Here is an 18,997-nt window from a genome sequence, read left to right on the forward strand (position 1 = left end):
GCAAGAATTTTTTGAAAAACAAATGCTGCTGGAGTTTCATCTTAAATTATGTTGCTTTACAGAGACACCTAGCATCCCAATGAACAATAAAAGACGTGGCTGTTTTGGCTAAGTACCAGTCATCCGATAAATACAAATTCCTAGAGGATGTTTTCACCATAACAAACCTTTTGTTGTTTAACAGTAGATTATCACTGACAGTAACAGGCTGCTGATAGCTCCCCATTAAATCTGTTGACATACAGGATATAGACACAGGTGCTGAATGCCGAACAACTTCAAGTGTGACATCTAATTCCTGGAAGTTACTGAAGGAGATGTTTCTGCCACAACATATATACATGCAGACTGTGCTGAGGATAGGAAGATGCCTGAGATAACTCACTATATGAGACCAAACTTCACATCAGGCTTAAAAAGATGCTTGCAAAAGCTTACTGGATGTTTTGTTTCATGGTTTACAGGGGTCAGAGAAAACAGGTGGGGAAACTGGCTTATGAAAACTGGTGATGCATAGGGGAAAGCATTGGGAATGACCAAGGGGTGGTAGTACTGTGGAAGCCAGCTGACTCCTGTTCTGAGCAAGGAGGGTGGGGAAGGGTCCTGGATTAGCTTCCGTTCATAGGACAGATACAGGATGTTGGGAAGAAGAGGTATGAAAAGACATGGCTTCAAGCTCCAATAGAGGTGTCAGCAAAGGAGCCAAAAGCTGCCCAAAGTAACCACTGGCAGCCTTGCAAATGGAAACTGGTGCATTCACAAGGTGCAGCACTTGTCCTAAAGACTACTCCATATTACCAAGAAATGTAGGAGTTTCTGAAAGATATTCCTGTGCTGCAGAAGCTATATCAAGTAATGCAGACCAGATACTCTTTTCCATACAAGATGCCACTTCTGCCAAACATCTTGACAATGATAAATAATCACCTGACTGTGAAATAGCCAGTGCTGTCCTAGTGCTTTCTTATCAGCACCGGGAATCAGCTAGATAAGAAAAAAACTAATTTAGAGAGACAGTGATATCAAGGAGTCCAAACAGTAGTTAGAGAAAAGACCAGTGAAAATTAGGTGCAGATATTTCTATAACATTCCTTTCTTTTAAGAACAAAACAAGCTAAGTTCTTTAGTAGAAGACATGTAAGGCTTTATTTTAATAAGCCACAGTGATGACATCAACAATGTGTATTACTACAACTATTTTATGTGTATAAGAGTCACTACACCTGCACAGACCAGAATTTGAGTCCTCCAATATTTATATGCATCTACATAAACAAAGGCTGAGCCCACTACCATGCAATCCACTTACGGGAGGGAGACAGGCTCACAGATCCTGTCAATGCAATTAAGAAGAGCAATACACATTTTGGTCAAGAAATAGATTTTTTAGATCATTCTCACTGAAAATGTAAAAATTGTTTTATCACAAACAAAAAGTAGAGGTAAAATAAAAACATATGGACATGATTACTCTGCATTGCAGTTCTATCCTAAAACTTCAGCACTTTAGTGCATGATTTACTATATGTCTTTTATGGTTTACGCAACATAAAGCCACAGTATTTGAAAGCAGTGCCTAGCTTCAAGACGTGATTCTCTGCTCTGTGAAATTAGGAGTACTCAGTTGAAAGAAAAATTAGTCACATAAAACCTAAATCTAAATTATATTGAAACCTTGGAGCTATGCTCTTGGCTCCCCTAAAGTGAACATAGAAATGCATGCTCAGATTCCTGAAAGCATATCAGGAATACTATTTAGGTTACATGGCAAACAAATTACACTGAAGATAAGATCCTCAAGATCCTGGAAATTTTATTGTTGCAGAGATTAGCATTTCGGGGAAAAAAAAGAAAAAAAAAAGGAAGAACTCTACTAACACATACTTAAAAAAATAAACACAGTATTTTATGCTGGGTGTGTGGAAAAGGAAGTAAAGCTGATAGTGTGAAAAAATAAGTACAATATCTCATAGCAAGGGAGTTTCTTATTATTACAGCCAGCAGAAATAGGCTACTATGTGTGGATATTTAGGATACAGGCAAGCACAGCATTAGAGGGAGATCATATGGCAAGATTATTGTGATATTACCCTCAAGGAACTTCACAACACAATCTGCCACCATAACAAAAGGATTCAATAAATTGTTTGATCACAGAAAATAATAGAAGAACCTGCGTCTGGACAAAATAATCCATGTCATAATTCAGAAAAACAGCAGCTAGGAATAAATCAAGCAAATTGGAAAAAAAAATGCAGTTAGGTTTTTGCATTCCCTTCAGCCAGTTCATGGGGTTTTTTTGATACAGTTCTACTGGCAATGTAATACTGGGAAGCTCCAGAGTGTGGTATGAAGCGGCTAATACCTGACATATTAGCAAATAGTGAGGTGCAGCAGGAGCAAATGGTGGGTGCTGAGACCTGACACCCTGCAGTAGGGGTATCTGGGGACTACTGCTCTGCTTTCTCTGTAATCTGTTTCCAAGGACCAATGCTCATTGGTGGCTGGAAGGCACTAGGTGCATTCCTAGAGTTTATCTTTGGGCTTCCCTACTTACCATTTATTTCTGGAGTTTCTTCACATAACTGAAATCCCGAACTCCCCATAGAGATACAATTCATCCTTAACAATAAGGGTACCTTCATAAAGTGCAACTTGCTGCCATGGATACTCAAGCTATTTCTGAATTAACTAGCTCAGGTACCAGATACTCAGGCCCTTGTCTGGATATGCAACGAGTAAATAGGAAGGTGTCTTTCATTATCTGATTAATTCTTGCACAGGGTCCAAGGGAAATCTCTTGTCTTAAGAGTGCTGGAAGGATGACAGCTTCTTCCCTCACGACCCACCAAAGCTGTTTACCTTCTTTGATGGGAGAGAGAGCAGGAGAGTGGAAAGGTAAGATTAAGGAAAGTTTGGCATTCAGAAGACACAGGCTAAGATGCAAAGCTGTCTTCTGTTCTGTTTGACTTTACTATAACTATGGGGAATTATTTTTCTTCATTATTTTGTTGTAAAGTATATCATTGGAGCTATTTTTGACATCAGATATCACTAATAATTGGGAAACCTGAAGGAAGTAAGATTCAAAAAGGGGTCTGTTAGGTGGGTTTGGGCAGCTTTTCTGTACCCATGATGAGAATGTTTGAAGTCTGAATAGTGACTTCAGTAATTTGAAAATGAGGCTCTACAGGAAAAGTTGGAGTTGTTCAACTTAGTTCCATTCCACTGAAATTGTAATAAATAGATTTTTAAGTTAAATAATCCCGTTACTAAGAGATCAGTCAGCTAGCAGGATCTACAGTGTGGAACACCTAAAAGTATAAGAACCATAGGCATTCTGAGAACTTGTGATGCCAACACATAATAGTGGTTAATAAAGCTGAAAGAGAAATCTGTGCTGCTCTACTATCACACAGCCTATACCACTGCAAAATAGCTCCCTGCCCACCTATAAATAGCTTGCAATCTTTATGTAGGATCTCAAATTTGACCCAGAAAGCACAGATAGGATTTGGGTTTCATCTCCATTAATCCCAGTCAATATGGAAAAGTTCTGTAGTTCTGCTTCTTTCTTGATAAGGTCAGAAAACGATCAGACCAAATGGAACATCCAAACCACCACAGAGATAATGAAGGAATTATTGTGCATTGCAATATATCTTTGTTCCCAGAGTTTTACCAAACAAGTATACTTGTTTTACCAAACAAGTATACAGAAACAAACATAAACAATTATTGCATAATAACCTCTCAGTCAAACAGGCCAATTTAATGCCATTATCCTCTCTGGAATGAAGAGTGATACTGTGTTATGCTACTTAGTTTAGGAAAATATATACTTAATATCCTTCAGGAAGGCATACAACCTTGTGATGTTTGATCGTGGTAATATGGTGATACTTTGTGATGCTACGAAGATTTTTACTTATGCATTTATGAGATCTCTCTATTCCTGTCAGCAAGGAGATACCAAATACCTTACTTAAAAATTCATTTTCTAGTTGGTGAACGTGCCTCAAGTTGGCCTAATTATCCTTAATTAAATCTTGTCTTGGTTATGCTGTTAAAGAGAGTGGGTATTTGCAGAAACTTTATTTTGTGCCGATTTTAAGGAGAGGGAACAAAAAACATTAGAAAGACTTTAAAATAAGTGTTCCAGCATAGAAACATAATTTCTGGTTATTCTGGGAATTCATCATTTTAGCATCTAATGTTTGATGTTTCACTAAGTAAAGAAGATCTTGTTCAGTCTTTAGGCAAAACTCTACTCTTGTCATTGACACCTAAAGAGAACTTCAGAACTGGGTCATTAATACATTTCCACATTAAGTCATTTCCACAACTGTGGGGAAACCACATACACATTTTCTTCTGCAACACAAAGCCAAACCTGGAAAAAGCTGCCCTAGCAGGCACTTCTGTAAAGGCCTCTATGTGACACTTTGCTTTTCCTTCATTTTTTGGTGGTTCAGAGGGACTGAGACATACAGTGTTTGAAGATGATTATACACCAGGTGGGAAACATTTTCTAGAACCCAAAGCCAGTTTATCGATTTAAAGATATAATTCTTATATACTGAGATTTGTTTGTGTTTTCCAATTATAATGGGCAGAATAAAAAAATCATTCTATCTATAAAATATTAACCACATTAAAGTTCTTCAGGCAAGAACACTGTAATAACTGGGATTTCATTTTTGTAGATTGTTATATTACTAATGTCTTCCAGTCATTTTGCTCTAAGTTGAGACCATCCCCTTGTTATTAACTCACAGTTAGCATTCAAATTACCATTTGCATAAACTTTGCCTGCCTCTGGCAAAAAGGCAGGAGAAATGCCTTTTTTGAAATCATCAAACAAGTACTTTTCCAAAAACAAATTGAAGATTGCAGCCATTTTTTAGTTTCTGAAATAAATGAAGCTTTCAGCCAATGAATCAAATCAGTGTATGTAGGGAAAACCTCAAAGAGAGCAAACTGCATTATAAATACAGTACTTGTTAAATTGTTGTTAAAGGGCATTTGAATTGGCATGTTAAACTGAATTAAAATGCAACAGCATCCGGACATAGGAATAATTCTTGTAAAGGTATTCTCTAAGAACTGATGTAGGAAGTAAGCCAATGAAATTGCTGATCATGATATTGCATTTTATTCTATCTCAATTTTTTGCTTCTTGGTAAATATGTTTTATTACCAGATGGATCTCATTCTTAAAATGATGGCTTTCACTGAGGAAAAAGGAAAGTAAAATTACATTAAAACACTGCTTCAGTGTACATACACTGATAAAAGAACTTCGCAAAATAAATACATAGATGTGACCTCATAATTTCTTCCCCATACTACCCCTATATAATACTTTGTACATTATTCTACACCTCTAAAAAACCAGTGACATTTCTTTCCATTTCTCTTCTTGTTTACCTATTACTTTTTAACAACAAGAAGTGCCTTCCACATAGTAATAATAGTAAAAGCCCTTACTACTGAACTAAAATTAAACATTACAGAGCCTCTAGATTATGGAATATTTTCATAGGCAAGTGTCTAAACTGAAAAAAATATACATTTCTCTGGATTTACACTGATATCATTAAGATAGGAATCAGATGCTGTTCTGCAACTAAAAGCCCAATTATGTCAATCAAATGTATCTTCAGGAAGCTAGAAAGTTACATAAAACTTGATCATCCTGCTACTACTGATATATAATTACTTAATAAGCCCCTACAGAGGGGAAGTAATTTAAAAAATTGTAGTGCTCACTGTATTGCATTTTAAAGACTAGCATAACTTACAAAAAGGTGCACCTAACCGGGGCTTTTTGAATTTACATTTCACTACCACTTTATTTTGTAGCAAACTTAGTAATTAATTTAGGATCTCTAAAAAGACAAGTTCAGAGAGAGAAATCACAAGCCCATTATGTATATGAAGTCATTTGTCATCATGGATATTTTATGAGAATTTTATGAAGCTGTAACAGATGGTGAAACTTTTACTTGGGCTAAAGAGAATTTATGTTTCAAAAAGTATCTCTATTTGATTTCATCAAATACATTTTCCTCACATGAAGAGATTACAAAACATCTTTAGTCTCTTGACTTTTGAAAGCTCTTTGACATGTAATATTTTGTCAGAAAATTTTGACACAAAGCCAGCTAAGTTGAATCAGCTTATGCAGAAAATGATGCATGGACTCTTAGTCTATAAGGAAATCTTGATGATTTTGTAAATTGTAATAAAATAAAAGATGGGGAAAAACCATGGAAATTAGGATTTGTATCTTATTACAACAGAAATTTATTTTTCTTGTAAGAAAGAGAATAACCAGTTCTCAGCGAACACTTTCAAGCTTCAGATGTAGTACAGTATCCCTGGTAATATGGATATTAACATAACATGATTTAGCTCAATCAGTGTAGCTGATATTCTGCAGCGTATTCTTTAAAGATGGTTGTGTGCATTCACGAGCTTCCACCAATAAAAATTCTCTTCTCTAAAGAATCGTTTCAGGAGGTTTGAACCATTTTTTTCCTGTGATGCTGTGTTTGTTTGAAGAACTTTGCCCATACTTTCTCCAGCTGTAATCTCATCACTCTCTACTACTCCCAGAAAGGAGGTTGTAGCCAGGTGGGGGTCGGTCTCTTCTCCCAGGCAACCAGCAGTAGGACAAAAGAGCATGGTCTTAAGGTGTGCCAGGGGAGGTTTAGGTTGAATATTAAGAAGAAATTTTTTACAGAGAGAGTAATCAGACATTGGAATGGGCTGCCCAGGGAGGTTGTGGATTCACCATCCCTGGAGGTTTTTAAGATGAGACTGGATGTGGCACTGAGTGCCATGGTCTAGCAACCACGGCAGTGTTGGATCAAGGGTTGGACTTGATCTTGGAGGTCTTTTCCAACCCGGTTGATTCTATGATTCTATGATTCTAATAGTTGATAGAATGGCTGGTGAAACAGATATTAAACGGGAGACTAAGAAGTACCAAAATCATCTAATATCATTTCCCAAACTGGTTCTACCATGGGCAGACTTCTTCACATTTACTGCTCTCTAAAAGATGTGCTATGATTTTCCTCCTCCTTTTTATGCCAAACACCTTGCAGTTTTGAAGACACACAGAATTTTTCATGTTAAAGGCTTCAGCATTAGGTTTAACAACTGCTCCTAGTGATGAAACCGGGATAAATAAATGCACCTCCTAGAAAGAAATTAATTAAAACTAGGTCAAAATAATTGAAGGAAAAAATTGGATTGAAAACTGAAGTAGGGAGGAAGAGGCAGATAAAATAAAAGGAAAAAACCCCTAATACAGTAGCAACAGCTACTTCTTCTCCTCCAAAGCAGTTATAATATTGATTTGTGGCACAAATAGTCCACTGGTGTGAAGCTACTCAAGGGTCATTTCCTTGGTGCATGACGTACAGAAAAGGTAAAACCTGACCTAGCTCAAAATACTGTTATATATACAAAGTAACCCTGAAACTTCTGAACTTTGCAAATGGGAGAATAACTTTGTGACTATCAAGTTCTAGAAACTTTAGCATGCATATTTTTAGTAGAATGATAAAAAGATGGGGTTTTTTTCCCTAAAACAAGCCTTTGTCCTCACTGTTTTAGCTTCTTGGAATGCAATGTAGCAATTAAATCAAAACACAAACATTGACCTGGAAAACATGAATTAAAATCAACCTGATTGCACATGTTCTTACTACTTGCCCCAACAGAAAAAGCAGTATAGAAAAAGTACTTTCCTTAGGATTTGTGTGCACACAATATAATGTTATGGCAGAGAGAGATAACCAATTTAGAGGTGAAAGTAACCACACTACAGCCTTTTGAATGCCCAGTTCCACCCAGGCCAATGCACAGTAGGAATGTTCCCACTGTTCTCTGCCTGTACTCTGAGGGAACACAGCAGCTGCTCAGAGCCAGGTCAGGTACTTCTGCCTCATGTTGTGCTGTGCAGGATAGGTCTTTCACTATCTTAGAAGTTTGTTTAAAGCTCTTCTTCCTGATTGTTACTGTCACAGCCTCTTTGCAATGGAATTCAGCAGGACATCATATTTCTAATCTCTTTGTGAAACAGTTCAGCATGACGTCATATTTCTAACCCTTCTGTTTTGCAGGGCTAAAAGGTCTAAAGAATTATATTTAGCTCAGCTCAGTTCTCTTATAGCCATGTAAACCTACACAGCTTGGAATTCTGCATTGCAGCTCACATATCCAGTGAAACACAACAAGCATTGAAGCATTTCCATGAACTTTACTTCCTGTTCCTTTTCCAGTAAAAATTGGTAAGAGATAGTGAAAACTTGCAAGAGAAAGAGACCTGATTCCCACCCTGGTAGATTAAAATGCATCCAGATGTCATTTCAAAACTTCTAAAATCACACTTTTTTCAGATATTTTAATTTTTTTTCTTTTTTTCTATTGTTATTAAATAACAGTGTCTTTTTTACAATAGTCTTATAAAACTGTTTTCCTTTACAACTGCTCTAGGGTAGAGCAAAACATTAGTAGCCTAGATTAAACAAGTTGATGGTATCCATGTCTCCACAAACATTTGAAAAAATATTATTGGTCATTGGGAATTGGGAAAATTGAGGAAAGTATGAGTTAGAAAAAACTCCATATTAAAAGGCTAGGATAGAAAAAAAGAATGCATCACTGTCTTGCCTATTCTTGCAAAAATAGACTCGTCGAACTTTCTAAAAGAACATACATGTGGGTAAAATTATTCACCCTGTAAAGTGTTCACAGCTTCTAGGACTTTTTATTTTATGAAATCTGGAGTGTTAAAGGTAAGGTCGTGTTTTCTGTTTACCCTTGGTAGCAGCTCTCTTTCTGTGACTCCAACAAAGCAAGGAGAGAAAAAATACATGATACAGAACATGAGTCTAAAGAGCACTATCTACAGCGAGATATGAAGAAAAGTGAACTAGCCAGACCTGCACACTTTCTTGCAATGCCTAAATTTCAAGTTGGCAAACTCTCTGTGAAGTTTACTCTCTAAGTATAATGGCCAAGATTTTGGAATACTGCCATACTTGCCCTTAAATCATGTTTATTAATGAGTTCAGAAAGGATGCCTCCTGCAAAGAAAAACTAAACATCTATTTAGATGCTCTTCCAATCCCCACATGAAGTTCTTTTTCCGATCTTCTCCTAGTTTAGCAGCATTTATTTTGTCTGTGCCTAGTATTTACTTTATATCTGTGGATTTTCAAGTGTGTCATCCAGGAGTTGGACTTTGATGATCCTTGTGGGTCTCTTCCAACTCAGGATATTCTTTGATTCTAATCAGAGATGCAATCATACTGCAGCCTTTGCCTCTGCATGGCACTAACAGAAAACCATGATAATAACCTTGTGAAATCTTTATGCCTTTGTTAATCTTATCTGAAATAGAAAGTTTTATATTATTTTGCTTCTTATTCCTCTAATTGCTTATGGGACTGAGCCTTTCCTTTTGCTTTGTTTTATGAATGTATTAATGCTTCTGGATCATGCTCATGTTCTCTTTTCTGATCTTATCCTCTCTCACACTCAGCTGTACAAACTCCTCCTCATATACAAATAGGAAACACCCTCAGGAGATGTTGAGGTAAGGAATTCCAAAAGCCATGTTCTTCACTAGAGTTTCTGTTCTGGATATTGTTGTTCCTGTATACTGCTGAATGGTTTGAAGAAGATCTTTTATTTTTAAGATCCTTAATTCACATACTTTATCTTCTTCCCCCCGACTCCTAATCCTGGTCTCACTCTTCACTCTCATCTTCCTTCTTACAACACTCCTAGGATAATCTAACCTGAATGTTTAATTTAAAAATCCCCTCTGTATTTCAAAAATATGATGTCATCTGCAGCCACACCTTGGCTTGTAATAAATGTACTACTTCCTTCTCATCTTTTCTGGTTTCTGTTTAGAGTGTAAAATCATCAGTTAAAAAGTCTACTATGTCACCTTTGTACAATGTCTGACACAGTGTGGCCCTGCTCTGAACTGTCCACACTAATTGATCCTTCAGTATCTACCTGCTAAGCCCACAGGAATAAATAGCCATATTGTTAACATACTTGAAACAGGAAAGTACTTTATCTTGTGCCTTTAGAATGGAGAGAGGCAATGTCCCAGATATTCTCTTCTTTTTCACCAATTCCCGAGTTTGCTCAGTTTGAGGCTGCTTTCTTGAAAATACCTAAGCAATCTTAACTTTAACAGATAGTCACAGATAAAACATGGAAGTGCTTTATATTTCTGTTCTCTCTTATCTGCTACCCTGAGACACAATCTTACCTAGTAGGGTCTGGTGTCATTAACCTTTCCTCAACCTGGGGCTGACAATCTTTCAAAATTCTGCTTATTGAGGAGTCCACTGATTGTGGAGTTTCACATGCTGTGTACTTGGCATCTTCTACTACGTAAGTACAGCCATCTGTTTTAGTTCGTCATCATACCAGTCAGCCCTTCAAAACTCCATGGACAACTTTTTTTAACATTAAAATGCAAAGACCTCCACACAGCAATAAGGAGGAAGAGGGAATAAATTAGGCAATGCTCAGAATAGGAAAGACAGCAACCCTCAGCTAAGCTATAGATACTACATTCTCATTTGAATGTTAGCACGCTGCTAAGGAGATGGGCAGGAAGAGAATTTGCAAGGGGTATTTACCTTAAAGAGCAGGGTGAGAGAAGCAGGTTGTCAGCTTCCCATCAGTTAGACTTCAGTGTAGAACTGAGGACAACTCCTACTATACAAGATGTTGCTCTTTATCCCAATCCTCAGCTCAAAGCATCTGGGACACATTCTGGGAATCCTAAGTGAGAGAGGCTGAAGATCTGTAACAATCTCAATTTTATACACCAAGAAATTAATTCAGATAGAAATGAAAAATTTGTTTCAGGTCACTCACTCAACCAGGAGATGGAGCAATGCCTCTCTTTTCAGAACAAGCCACTATATCGAAACAGTTGCAGGATATTGCCCACAGGTTGCAGCCATGGAAGCAGAGTTGTTCCACAGGTATTCCACAGAGAGTCTCTTTTACTAGATTGTGATACTTCTGCTAGAGACAGAAATTAATACCAAAAATAAGGCAAATAGCAGCTACAATAAAAGCTGCTGAGTATTCCAAACTAATTTAATCTCTCGAAACACAATTCCTTCCAAATAAAGATGTTTAGAAACAACAGTTTAGCAGTTCTAAGCATGCTAGTGCCATCACCAGAGAACTCCATCCTCTGCTGAATTAGAAATACTTATCTATGCTCCCCCATCATAATCAGCCAACCTTGTTATGCCTTCCTGCTTTATAATTATAGAGCTTATTAACAAAGATGAATTTCATGAAAAATAGGCATTACAAATTGCACAGTTTTCAAAAGAAGAGGAAATCACTCAGTTTTGGATGCCAGTGAGAATGTTTCTTCATTTAGTTGGAAAGTTTAGGTATAGTTAATCACCACCTGCCTAGCCTTAAATTCCTTTTCAACTGTTCTTTTTGTGTTAAGCAGGACAAGCAAGATGTCAACTATGACATGAGGATGCCTGGATGACCAGAGCATGTGGCCTATTGGGTGCCACCACTGCAATGGCACATCAAACAGCTCATTTGTGCCCAGAAAGCCCACAGCATTTTCCTGTAACCTGGGAAATTTGGAAGTACATAAACTCCCACTGCATGTACAAAACCAGGATATGATTAGTGTCCAACAGCAAGGTGGGTGGAGGGAACAAGCACAGTTTATCAAGTCTATGAGAAGGAGGTGTTGGTCTGATGTTTTTTTGTTGTCATAGTTCTCGTTGAAGATAGTGACAGCTATGACTGTGACTGTGAAAGTATAATCTCCCTGAACTCCTTAAAGAATTCTCCATTTGAGTCTGTGGGATGGAAAGGGATCATTTACATAGTGACAAATCAGTTGGTATTGAACTTCATAAGGAAATGAACTGGTAGAGCTGGGAACTGACCACAGCTTGTGGTTGGGTTCCATATTTTAATAGGAATCTCATACGAAGTCTTTATCCAAGTGAAAGAGAGAACAGAAACTGGGAATTCTCTTTATGTCAGTTCTGAGTGACTACTTTTAATGGTAAAAATTGAGTCTTGGCAATACCTCGTACAATACTGAGATTATTCTGATACACCGTTACTATGCTTACATACTGTTACAACTATTGGTATTTTAGTATTAGAGGGAAGAAAACAATAAGAAACTGTATTTGGTGTAAATGCAGGGCTTTGGTAGCATGGGGAGTTGCAGGGGTTGTCTCCGTTGGGAGTCAGAGGCTGCCCTGTGCTCGATGCAGCCAGATGGCTCAATAACAGATTCACAAGTCAAAGCTGCACCCATCAGCAAAGTTGTTTGTGGTGCCTCTGTGAAAACACACTTAAGAAAGTGCAAAAAAAAAACCCAAAAAAGCTGGATAGACACAGGAAGGGGGAACAGAAAGAGTGAGAAACAGCAGAAGAAATGCCAAGGTCAGAGAAGGAGGAAGAAGAGGTGCTCCATGGTGCTGGAGCCTGGGGAAAAGCCCATGTCAGAGATTTCCCTGGCAAAAAGTGCAGTCTGTGAAGAACTCATAGCAGGTCAGAAAAAAGGGCAGAAGGAAGGAATTAAGGGGTGTGGCTCTGAGAAGGTGATGTGGTCAACAGCCCAGCTGAAGTACCTCTACACAAATGCACAGAGCATGGGCAACAAACAGGAGGAGCTGGAAGCTGCCATGCTGCTAGCAAGCTACGACCTAGTTGCCATTACCGAAACTTGGTGGGATGAATGGTACATATCTGGTGGAGTGTGGCTATCAATGGCTACAGGTTGTTCAGAAGAGACAGGCAGAAAACGAGGGATGGAGCGGTTGCCCTTTATATGAAGCAATGGATAGTGTGTGAAGAACTGTCTATGAAGAACAGCCCTGTGCAGGTTGAAAGCTTATGGGTAAGAATCAGAGACTGAGGTAATGAAGGCAGTCTTGTGGTCAGTGTCGACTACAGGCCACCTGATCAAGGGGAGCTTTACTGACAAAGCCTTCTTGCTCCATCTAGGAGAAGCATCACGCTCCAGGCTCTTATCCTAGTGGGGAGCTTCGACCACCCTGACATCTGCTGGAAAAGTAGCATGGCAAGCTCTAGGCAATCCAAGAGACTCCTGGAATGTATGGAGGATAAGTTCATAAGCCAGATATTAGACAGCCCTACCAGAGGGGGATGTGATACTGGACCTGATGGTCACCAACATAAGGGAACTAATCAGTGATGTTAAGACTGGAGGCAGCCTGAGCTGCAGTGACTGGTGGAGTTCACAGTCCTGAGGGATACGAGCCAGGCAAAGAGTAAAATCAGGCCCCTGAATTTCAGGAAAGTAAACTTCCAGTTGTTCAAGGACTATTAGTCAATAGGACCCCCTGGGGAACTGCCCTCTGGGACAAGGATGCTTTCCATAGAGCACACAAGAGCCCAGTTGTAAGAAATTGGGTATGGAAGGCAAGAACTGGTACAGCTGAGTCAATACCTGCTGGTCAAAATAAAGGGCAAGAAAGAAATGCACAGGCAGTGGAAGTAGGCACAGATATCCTGTGAAGAGCACAGGGATGCAGTTTGGTAGTGTAGGGATGGGGTCAGGGAGGTGTGGATGAAGTTGAACTTGGAAATGGATGCAAGAAATAACAAGAGGGGCTTCTACACATATATCAGCCAAAAAGAAAAGTCAAAGAAAGTGAGCACACACACACCCTTACCAGTGCCCCTCCAGGACAAGGCAGAGGAGTTGGGTATAAAGGACTGAAAGTGAGCATGGAAAACCAGGGAGAAAAGACGTTGTAACATTTATCCTCGTTTCTCGATGCCCAAATATATTTTAATTGGCAATAAATTAAATCAATTTTCACCAAGCTGAGTCTATTTTGTCCACACCAGTAACTGGTAAGTAATCTTCCTGTCTTTATCTTGACCCATGAACTTTCCTGTGCCTGTTGCTCTTCCTATTTTCTACTTCTGTCCTGCTGAGGAGTGGGGAGTAAGAGAGTGGCTGGGTACGAGTTTGATCCTTAGCTACAGTTATTTCACCACAGAAACACATGATTAAACCTCTTTAATCCCAGAAATCAGCAGGCATCTGTTACTTCAGCTCCAATGTGTCTCTGAAAAGCTTTTGTAATAGTTAGTGCACCTTAAACTCAAGATTGCTTTGATGAAAGCAGTCTTTAGGTAAGACAAAGTATAATTTTCCTACTATCAACAGGGACTCCTGTTTCAGTATACCACAGAAAACTGCTACAGTTTATAGTCAATAAAGTGATTTTGTTGATTTATGAATACTGTTTCTTATATCAAATAACTTTAACAAATAATAAATGGAATTAAGCAAGCTGTAAGCTGCATGAGAAGGAGAAAATGAAAAATTCATTTCTTAAAAGAAGGCACTACAACAAATAAGCAAACCAAGGAATATTAATATTCACCTCCACTCTTTTTCTTGTTTGCAAGAGCTGGCTGGAAAAATTCTTGAAATACATGTTTCAAACGATAAATGCCAATTTGAAAGAATATAATTGATGGAAGAATGCACCTATTCACTGAAATTGCTCAGCAGGAACCTTGTTCACCTGTCAGACTATACTGGCTGATGAATCTCTGTTTGACGGCTCCCATGCTCCAGGGAAGATGTCTGAAGCCTGCGAGCTTTGGACTTCCAAGTCACTGAGGCAGTGAGAAATCCTTCTGCAATGTCTGGAATGTAGCCCCTCAAAATCACTTAACACAGATGCTGCACTGTGAAAATAATAATCATGCCTTAGGGACACAAAGGCATTTTAGATGCAAGCTGGCCTTGTGTACTGTTTTGACATTTCAGGTCTAAATGGCATCCTTAACGAAAAGAATTCTGTTAAGAAAAATGGGACGATCTGCCTTTCGCCTTTATATCAGCAGATCTGACCATCCACCACCTATGTTTTTAACCTCATGAAACTGCAAAGGTCCTTGAAGAGATATAGCTGCCATTTTATAGTTTAAGCATTTTGCTTTGCTGTAGCAAGATTCATCTTTCACTTGATCTGCAAAAGACAGCATAATAGTATTTTAAAATTGTAAAGTATTCCATTAAGTTGCACTCAAGTAACCTCACTAACTTTAATAGGTACCAAAACTAGTGGTTCTCCCATTTCTCTAATGACACTACAAAATTAAAAGACATTCTGTTACCCTGAGTAATTTAAGTTAGATTTAATAGTTCTGATAATTTTATTAACTTTGAGATCCTTTTTTTCTGAGATGTGAGTATTATATGACAGTAACTTTGAACCTGTTTTTCCAAGGAAGTGAAGAAGGAAGCTCACAAGGAGCTATACTGCAAACTTCTGAAAGATACACAGCTCTCAAAGACAGCAAATTCCCATGTATCTTCTGAAAACTCATTGCTAGAGATGGATCAAAATTAGTGCTACCACTAAGGAAAAACCAACTGCAGTTCAGCCAGTTGGCCAATCACCATGGATATAATGAACAAGCAATCGGCACACGCTTATTTCAGCAATGGCATATGTTGCCAGATTCTCAGCCAAACTGGCAAAAGACATGAGAAGGAGCTGGAAGCACTTGAGCACTGAGAATGGGAAGGACTGAGGAATGTGGGAGACAAAATAATTTTAAAAACTTAATCAGTTCCACTGTTCACAGAACAACTTACTTTGGTATTTTAAAACTGCAGATTTTGCCTTGAATAAAGGAATGTATGAATTCTCTTATGGAGAAGATGTATATGTATTTTAACACAAATGATTTCTGTTTTTCAGTCTATATTTCTGTAAGTAATGATTTATTTATAATAAGATGCATTTTACTGGAGTCTATGTTTCATTTGTGTATAGAATGAAAATCAAGTTGTTCTTTATAGTACAAAGAAATGTAAAGTGAGAGCTGTTAAAAGGATTTTCAAACAAGAGAATGAATGGAAGTAGGTGATGCACTCTTATTCTGATAATGACAGAATGGACTATAGGCATCATAAATACATGTATGTAAAACCAATTCATATGAACTCAGTAAATCACTAAATTTTAGTAAATACAGCTAGATTGTTTTTCATTTTTCAATGTCTGTTCTTCAGCCTATCAGACAATTTGAAGAAACTGAATGGTCTATTTAAAATCAAATAACTTTCTGTAATAAATCTGATACAAATCAGATATCTAAGATTTTCCTGTGCTACTGCAAAAATTCAAGTATTACCGCCATTACATTAATTCATACATGCACACACATATACCTACATACATAAATTATTATATATATTACATTATTCTTTTTTTCTTAGTCATATTTAGGCTTGTCATAGTAAAAAAAAAGCATGGAATCTTGTGATGAAATAAATCTCTGGACTAACATAAATATTTAAGGCTGAGAATCTTGATGAGACCTGATTTCTAGTTATACAACAATTACATCAGTAACTGCTGAATATTTAAAACCTTGTATGTTTGTATGTATCTGAATCTTCATTTACTGATATTCAGAAAGCATTTTCAGAACTCTCAGTATCAAACGAGCTAATTTCAGATTACTGAATTACTCCTAAAGACTGATGATTAATTGGAAGCAAAAAAACAGCACTGTCTGATTAAAGCAATACAGTAAAGGTATTACAGCAAGAACCATTTTAGCTCAGTCTTCCACATAAAATCTAGGGCAATCTCTAGTTTTAAAGATCTATGTCTTCAGTATACAGGCTATTTCTAAAAGCCTTATGTATGAGTAAAAAGGAAGTACGAATGAAGCAATAAATGGTCATAAGCTGAGAACTTAATATGTTATTCCAAGAAAATAAGATTATACAGACATCAGTGGATCATAGAAGGGTTGATTTTGGCAGGTACCTTTGGAGTCCATCTGGCCCAACCCCTTTGCCCAAGCAGAGTCACCTAGAGCCAGCTGCCAGGACCAAGGATGGCTCTTGAATATCTCCAAGGAGGGAGAGCTCAACACCTCTTCGGGCAACCTGTGCCAGTTTTTGGTCACTCTCACAGTGAAAAAGTGTCTCAGCTTGTGCCTGTTGTCTGGTCCTGTCACCGGGTACCACTGAAAAGAGCCTGCCTCTTTTCACTTTCCCCTCAGGTATTTGATACCTGATACAATCTTGAAAAGATCTCCCATGAGCCTTACCTTCTCTAGGTGAAACAGTTCCAGCTCTCCCAGCCTTTTTTCACTGGAAAGATTCCCTATTTCCTTTACCATCTCTTTGGCCCTTCACTGGACTCTCTCCACTATGTCCATATCTTCCTCGTACTAGAGAGCCCAGAACTGGACACAGCACTCCAGGGACTATCTTAGAAAAGTATACATACTAGGAAAGTTTTCTAGCTGTGAATAGTATTTAGAACTCTTCGGAGAACACAAATAATATTCTCAAGTGTTACCTAATTCCCTTACTCTGCCACAAATGTTGTTTATCTCTGCTACTGGGAAAAAACAAGGTTTCAGATGCATCTCTAAAGGCAATGTATTTCCTCAGTTTACTACACATATTTATTTTCTCAGTTTACTACACATATTTTGCCAAAGGCTCTTTAATGCTCCTCCCATGCCTCCCCCTCCATGTCAGAGTCTGAAGAACAGTAACCGCACACCCTCATCCTAGAAAATCCATACCATGAAGACTTTCTACAGAAGCAAATACTACATCTTACAGGAGTATACCATCAACAGACAGGTCCAATCCAGTTTTTTCATTTTGTGTGCCAGGATACAGGTCAGAATGATAAAACAGTATCTTAAATTTGGGGCTGAAATGTTTTTCTTTTCAGATGTTGCAGAATGGGCACATCCCACTTCTAGGGATCTCAAAAGCCCATGCCATAACTTCAGGCACCTAAATATTAGCTTTTTACCTCTCTCTCTCAGTCTTTTTCATATGAACAATATTTGTCTATGCAGTGGACCTTGACATTCAGCAATGATAGCTACTTTTCAAATGAAAAACATACCAAAAAAAAAAAAAAAACCAACAAGAAAAAGAAAACTGAAAGAGAGCCAGCAGACAACACTTTAAATCAAAACTCACTTGTGCAATTCTCAGGTCCAGCCTGAAGCTATGTAATTTGAAATATGGAGTACTTTCCAGAAGGATGAGATACTTTTACAGTAGCTAGTAAAGCAACTCCGGGTTGTCACAACAACTGTAAATAGACAGATAAAATAAATCAAACTGACAAAATGTACTGTGATAAAGTTCTGCAGAAGTACAAGAACCATTATGACTTTCATTTCATTTAAACTGAATTATGCTCAATAAATAAAATACATGAAGATAAAAAAAAAAAAAGCTCTGTCTCCAGACTACTTACAGCATAAATGGATTAGATTTGATGCATAATGGACTAGTAAACAGCAGACCCATATAAACTGAGGAAATAGAATTTGATTTCAAATGCTGAAACAGTAAAAAGTTAACAACTGCACAGAGTTATTAGCCAAATGCTAGGCAGTCAGCCAGAAGGCTTCAACAAAAATTGCCTTAAGCAAGAGCAGCAACCAAGGGGAGGAGTTAATGGGAATAAAGAAAAAGAAAAGGAAAAAAATCCATTAAATTCACTCATGGGGTGATATTTGTCACCAGGAAGGCCAGAATGACAGACGATTAAGATCTTGTTGATGGAAAAAAAATCCAAAAATCAAAAGCAGATTTAATGTAAGAGGAAGTTAGTGAAATCAGCAATACATTACCAAATAAAAATCTAGAAAACTCCTCCATTAACAGCAAAGGGACAGCCATTTTATTCTGTTAATCTGTTGTAATTCCCTTTAGAGTTCACTTGGATAATGAGTGATTAATGTCTGTGTGCCTAAAACTAAAACTGTGTCCTAATTGGGTTTGGCCGAGCTAATTGCCTCTGATCAATAAAACTGACACATAGTATGCTTGTCCTTCAAGAATCTCACCCTGGGTACCATTCCACTTTCCTCAAACCATGCTCCTGATATCCAGGGT

This window comes from Corapipo altera, unplaced genomic scaffold, assembly GCF_003945725.1.
Source record: "Corapipo altera isolate COAL_440 unplaced genomic scaffold, ASM394572v1 60, whole genome shotgun sequence".
Lineage (NCBI taxonomy): Eukaryota > Metazoa > Chordata > Aves > Passeriformes > Pipridae > Corapipo > Corapipo altera.